Source organism: Zeugodacus cucurbitae, unplaced genomic scaffold (genome assembly GCF_028554725.1).
Source record: "Zeugodacus cucurbitae isolate PBARC_wt_2022May unplaced genomic scaffold, idZeuCucr1.2 ctg00000284.1, whole genome shotgun sequence".
Taxonomy (NCBI): Eukaryota; Metazoa; Arthropoda; class Insecta; order Diptera; family Tephritidae; genus Zeugodacus; species Zeugodacus cucurbitae.
This window is the reverse complement of record NW_026530874.1, coordinates 691-7500: the sequence shown is the minus strand read 5'-3', so window position 1 is coordinate 7500 and position 6810 is coordinate 691. Positions and strand designations below refer to the sequence as shown.

The window sequence follows — 6810 nt, the reverse complement described above, 5'->3', positions numbered from 1 at the left end:
AGTTGAGGTTGTATAAAAATATTTATATTTATTTTATATTTTAGCTTTTTGCTATTTTAAAGAAACATACATAATTATTTCTTAACACCAATATAATTTTCTTAATAATAAATATTCAATCTTTTCATCCCGTACTACTTACTTCATTATAACAACAATATTATTTTCTTGGTTTTTTACATTTAAGGCAATCCTAGAATAAAATAATATTTTATGCTAGACGTTCCTCTAAATGTATATATTATTTGAAATAATAATATTGAAATTTTATTGTTTTTGGGAATACTAAGATTCTTATTTATTATAAAATTTCGTTCAAATATGAGGTGTTCAAGAATATATTTTCTATATTTCTTTTTATGCTATTAATATTATGGATTGAAAAATACAATCCAGTAATATACCATGTGCTTAAATTCTTTTAATTGACTAAAAGAATAAGCAACTAATTTAGCATAGTCTTACAACCCTCAACCATATGTAGTCCAAGCAGCACTTTAAAATTAATTAAAGTACATAACAGCATGGACTGCAATATGCGTTCAAAATGTCGATGTTCATGTGTCCTGCAGTTCACACGATGACGCACAGTTAGCTGCGTTCTTCATCGACCCATGAGCCGAGTGATCCACCGCTTAGAGTGATAATTTTTTGTTTATTTTAATTTAACGTCAAGAGTTTTTAATTTATTGAAAGAATAACATTTCGTTTTCGTATATAATATATAAATTATTTTAAAACATCTTTCAATAAATTGTAATTTTCAACCCAAACATTTACAAGTTGCGCATGTCTTAGTCCAACAAAAACAGTAATTCCTTTTTTATTACATTTTATTTAATTTCTATATATTTTTAAGGAATTACACGTTAATGAGAACAAATTAACTTATCATTTATATTATTTTTATAAATAATAAGTACAACTATATATGTTTAAAGGTTTGTTGCGTTCAAATACAATGTATGCGATATAATTTTCATTATACTACAATACAAGGAGTAAAAAAAAAAAGAAAAAAAAGAAAAACATTCAAATAAATGAATGAAAAGAAAAAAAAGAAAATAATTTTTCTTTTTTATTCTTTTTTTGTTTGTTTGTTTGTTTGTTTGTTTGTTTGTTTTTTTATAATATTTACGGATAGGAACACAATAATGATCCTTCCGCAGGTTCACCTACGGAAACCTTGTTACGACTTTTACTTCCTCTAAATAATCAAGTTCGGTCAACTTTTGCGAAACAACCGTGAAACACAAGGCGTCACAGTGATCACGTCCGGAGACCTCACTAAATAATTCAATCGGTAGTAGCGACGGGCGGTGTGTACAAAGGGCAGGGACGTAATCAATGCGAGTTAATGACTCACACTTACTGGGAATTCCAAGTTCATGTGAACAGTTTCAGTTCACAATCCCAAGCATGAAAGTGGTTCAGCGGTTTACCCGGACCTCTCGGTCTAGGAAATACACGTTGATACTTTCATTGTAGCGCGCGTGCAGCCCAGGACATCTAAGGGCATCACAGACCTGTTATTGCTCAATCTCGTTACTGCTAGACGCAATTTGTCCATTTAAGAAGCTAGTGTCCTTATAATGGGACAAACCAACAGGTACGGCTCCACTTATATAAACACATTCAAACACTTGCACATTCAAGATGAACTCATGAATGAAGGCTATATAAGCTTCAACACCATAATCCTGAAAGCATCTATTTAATATATTTGAGTCTCGTTCGTTATCGGAATTAACCAGACAAATCACTCCACGAACTAAGAACGGCCATGCACCACCACCCATAGATTCGAGAAAGAGCTATCAATCTGTCTTACACGCTTATGTTCGGACCTGGTAAGTTTTCCCGTGTTGAGTCAAATTAAGCCGCAGGCTCCACTCCTGGTGGTGCCCTTCCGTCAATTCCTTTAAGTTTCAGCTTTGCAACCATACTTCCCCCGGAGCCCAAAAGCTTTGGTTTCCCGGGAAGCGACTGAGAGAGCCATAGTAGTAGCTACACCCAATTGCTAGCTGGCATCGTTTATGGTTAGAACTAGGGCGGTATCTGATCGCCTTCGAACCTCTAACTTTCGTTCTTGATTAATGAAAACATCTTTGGCAAATGCTTTCGCTTAAGTTAGTCTTACGACGGTCCAAGAATTTCACCTCTCGCGTCGTAATACTAATGCCCCCAAACTGCTTCTATTAATCATTACCTCTTGATCTAAAAACCAATGAAAGTAGAACAGAGGTCTTATTTCATTATTCCATGCACAAAATATTCAGGCATTTGGAGCCTGCTTTAAGCACTCTAATTTGTTCAAAGTAATTGTACCGGCCCACAACAACACTCGATGAAGAGCACTGAAGCAGGTTTAAATAGGAGGAATATATAAAAAATACATTGTATTAATTACATATAAGAACTCCACCGGTAATACGCTTGCATACATAAGGTAATGTACATACCACAATTATAGCTGTACTACCCGTATGAAGCACAAATTCAACTACGAACGTTTTAACCGCAACAACTTTAATATACGCTATTGGAGCTGGAATTACCGCGGCTGCTGGCACCAGACTTGCCCTCCAATAGGTCCTTGTTAAAGGATTTAAAGTGTACTCATTCCAATTACAGGGCCTCGGATATGAGTCCTGTATTGTTATTTTTCGTCACTACCTCCCCGAACTGGGAGTGGGTAATTTACGCGCCTGCTGCCTTCCTTAGATGTGGTAGCCGTTTCTCAGGCTCCCTCTCCGGAATCGAACCCTGATTCCCCGTTACCCGTTGCAACCATGGTAGTCCTAGATACTACCATCAAAAGTTGATAGGGCAGACATTTGAAAGATCTGTCGTCGGTACGAGACCATACGATCTGCAAGTTATCTAGAGTTCAACCAATATAACGATCTTACGATCGCTTGGTTTTAGCCTAATAAAAGCACACGTTCCAAAAGGTCCGTGTTTATTTTGCATGTATTAGCTCTAGAATTACCACAGTTATCCAAGTAACTGTTAACGATCTATGGAACCATAACTGATATAATGAGCCTTTTGCGGTTTCACTTTTAATTTGTTTGTACTTAGACATGCATGGCTTAATCTTTGAGACAAGCATATAACTACTGGCAGGATCAACCAGAATAATATTTTTTATTCATTTATATAATATTTTTTATACTATATAAATTTTTATAATGATATTTTCAATATTTGAAAATTAAGTACACGACATATACACAATGCAAAGGAGAACGAAATCGCGACAATAAATAATTATGAAATTTCTTCTACTATGGTCGGATTAAATAATTTACTTCATGTCATTTAAATTTCATATTATTGTATTATTTATTGCGGTCTTATTCGGACTTTGAGACTGTGTATCTTATCGTGAGAAAGAATTTTCGTTCTCTATACATATATAATATAATTATTAATGTAAGGACGATGTTTCTTCTTGTATTTGTTAAACTTTCAAATAATATCATTTTTTATACATTTTACTTTATTTCAATGCATATAGTGTATATATCTTTTTTTAAGAGTATATACGTTTTTCTTTTGATTTGAAATTAATAATTTCAATTCAATTATTTTTCATTTTATTTCATATATGATATGAAAGTATTCGAGCGTAATAATATAAATATTTAACTTTATTGAATTTTATTCTTTACCCACATATATTTTATGTGAATAGAAGAACAAACCCCAAAAAAAGTTAAATTAAAAAAAAAACGACTACATTATGTTAGGTATAGAAGAATAATCTCAATTAATAACATTTCATTATTAACAAAATTATTTCTATTTAAACCAACTGTAGCAAACCAGGAATAAATTTTTTTGCTCTCATTTATATATTACACTTAAATACTTTTATAAATATATGAAAATAATTTTCATATAAGTACTAAGTATGCAATTTCATACAAGTATTAAAATTTTCATACAAGTACTAATGTTGAAGTTTCATACAACATATATGTTTTCTGCCACGTACACCTCACCAACCGGAAATCGTATGGAGAAAATCTTTTTAACCATATAAAAGTTTTAAATTCATATATATACAAGTAATTTATATCATTTTCTATGAGCATTATGCTTATAAGAAATATTACAACATCAAAAATAGCTTAACATTTATTTTTTTTTTTAAATTTTTTGTACTTATATGAAAATTATTTAGTTGTATGAATTCATACACTTAGTACTTATATGAAAATTAGTATCTATATGAAAATTAATTAGTATTTATATGAAATTTATTAAGTATCTATATGAAAATTATTTAGTATTTATATGAAAATTATTTACTTGTATGAATTCATAAACTTAGTATCTATATGAAAATTATTTAGTATTTATATGAAAATTTTTTACTTGTATGAATTCATAAACTTAGTATCTATATGAAAATTATTTAGTATTTATATGAAAATTTTTAACTTGTATGAATTCATTAACTTAGTATCTATATGAAAATTATTTAGTATTTATATGAAAATTTTTAACTTGTATGAATTCATTAACTTAGTATCTATATGAAAATTATTTAGTATTTATATGAAAATTATTTACTTGTATGAATTCATAAACTTAGTATCTATATGAAAATTATTTAGTATTTATATGAAAATTTTTAACTTGTATGAATTCATTAACTTAGTATCTATATGAAAATTATTTAGTATTTATATGAAAATTTTTAACTTGTATGAATTCATTAACTTAGTATCTATATGAAAATTATTTAGTATTTATATGAAAATTTTTAACTTGTATGAATTCATTAACTTAGTATCTATATGAAAATTATTTAGTATTTATATGAAAATTATTTACTTGTATGAATTCATAAACTTAGTATCTATATGAAAATTATTTAGTATTTATATGAAAATTTTTTACTTGTATGAATTCATAAACTTAGTATCTATATGAAAATTATTTAGTATTTATATGAAAATTTTTAACTTGTATGAATTCATAAACTTAGTATCTATATGAAAATTATTTAGTATTTATATGAAAATTTTTTACTTGTATGAATTCATAAACTTAGTATCTATATGAAAATTATTTAGTATTTATATGAACATTTTTTACTTGTATGAATTCATAAACTTAGTATCTATATGAAAATTATTTAGTATTTATATGAAAATTTTTAACTTGTATGAATTCATTAACTTAGTATCTATATGAAAATTATTTAGTATTTATATGAAAATTTTTTACTTGTATGAATTCATAAACTTAGTATCTATATGAAAATTATTTAGTATTTATATGAAAATTTTTAACTTGTATGAATTCATTAACTTAGTATCTATATGAAAATTAATTAGTATTTATATGAAATTTATTAAGTATCTATATGAAAATTATTTAGTATTTATATGAAAATTATTTACTTGTATGAATTCATAAACTTAGTATCTATATGAAAATTATTTAGTATTTATATGAAAATTTTTTACTTGTATGAATTCATAAACTTAGTATCTATATGAAAATTATTTAGTATTTATATGAAAATTTTTAACTTGTATGAATTCATTAACTTAGTATCTATATGAAAATTATTTAGTATTTATATGAAAATTTTTAACTTGTATGAATTCATTAACTTAGTATCTATATGAAAATTATTTAGTATTTATATGAAAATTATTTACTTGTATGAATTCATAAACTTAGTATCTATATGAAAATTATTTAGTATTTATATGAAATTTTTTTACTTGTATGAACGTGGTTTCGGCGTTTTGGCTCTTTATATGGGGTTTCGGCTCTTCGCAAATAGGGACAGTAGGAATCTCCTGAATTCCTTTTTGCGCGTCACTAATAAGATGACGATGCATTTGGCTACGTAAATAAAATCATTTTTATGCCCGCCGTTTAACCAAACTTAGTTTTTTTTATATGCAAATATACGTGGTTTCGGCGTTTTGGCTCTTTATATGTGGTTTCGGCTCTTCGCAAATAGGGACAGTAGGAATCTCCTGAATTCCTTTTTGCGCGTCACTAATAAGATGACGATGCATTTGGCTACGTAAATAAAATCATTTTTATGCCCGCCGTTTAACCAAATTTAGTTTTTTTTATATGCAAATATACGTTTTTTCGGCCTTTTGGCTCTTTATATGTGGTTTCGGCTCTTCGCAAATAGGGACAGTAGGAATCTCCTGAATTCCTTTTTGCGCGTCACTAATAAGATGACGATGCATTTGGCTACGTAAATAAAATCAATTTTTATGCCCGCCGTTTAACCAAACTTAGTTTTTTTTATATGCAAATATACGTGGTTTCGGCGTTTGGCTCTTTATATGTGGTTTCGGCTCTCGCAAATAGGGACAGTAGGAATCTCCTGAATTCCTTTTTGCGCGTCACTAATAAGATGACGATGCATTTGGCTACGTAAATAAAATCATTTTTATGCCCGCCGTTTAACCAAACTTAGTTTTTATATTATACAATATACCATTATATTAATTTTTGTATATTTCAATTGCTTTTCAGTATATTGTAAAAGTCGTTTGATAACTTTGCGTTCAAAGCTGTATCTTTATGTTAAGGTTCTCTCTAACAACTATTCAATATACCATTATATATTCATTTTTGTATATTTCAATTGTTTTTCAGTATATTGTAATAGTCGTTTGATAACAATCTATATAACACTACCTTATGTTCTCAATGAATATTGAGAAATAAAGTACTTTGCGTTCAAAAATCTGTATCTTTATGTTATAAGATTCTCTCTAACAACTATACAATATATTAATTTTTGTATATTTCACA

At 28.3% G+C, this 6810-nt stretch overlaps 3 non-coding genes across 3 annotated transcripts in view; all 3 read right to left on the bottom strand.

Annotated features, from left to right (window-relative positions):
- Positions 1–11, bottom strand: part of LOC128924096 (large subunit ribosomal RNA) — a 3983-nt gene extending 3972 nt beyond the window's left edge. Inside the window, exon 1 of the ribosomal RNA XR_008472789.1 lies at positions 1–11. This exon is cut by the window's left edge and continues 3972 nt beyond it. This is a non-coding gene — a ribosomal RNA (large subunit ribosomal RNA).
- Positions 12–464: 453 nt separating this feature from the next.
- Positions 465–643, bottom strand: LOC128924092 (5.8S ribosomal RNA). The gene has a single exon (XR_008472784.1). It is a non-coding gene; the product is annotated as a 5.8S ribosomal RNA (ribosomal RNA).
- Positions 644–1152: 509 nt separating this feature from the next.
- LOC128924094 (small subunit ribosomal RNA) lies at positions 1153–3142 on the bottom strand. The gene has a single exon (XR_008472787.1). It is a non-coding gene; the product is annotated as a small subunit ribosomal RNA (ribosomal RNA).
- Positions 3143–6810: the final 3668 nt, after the last annotated feature.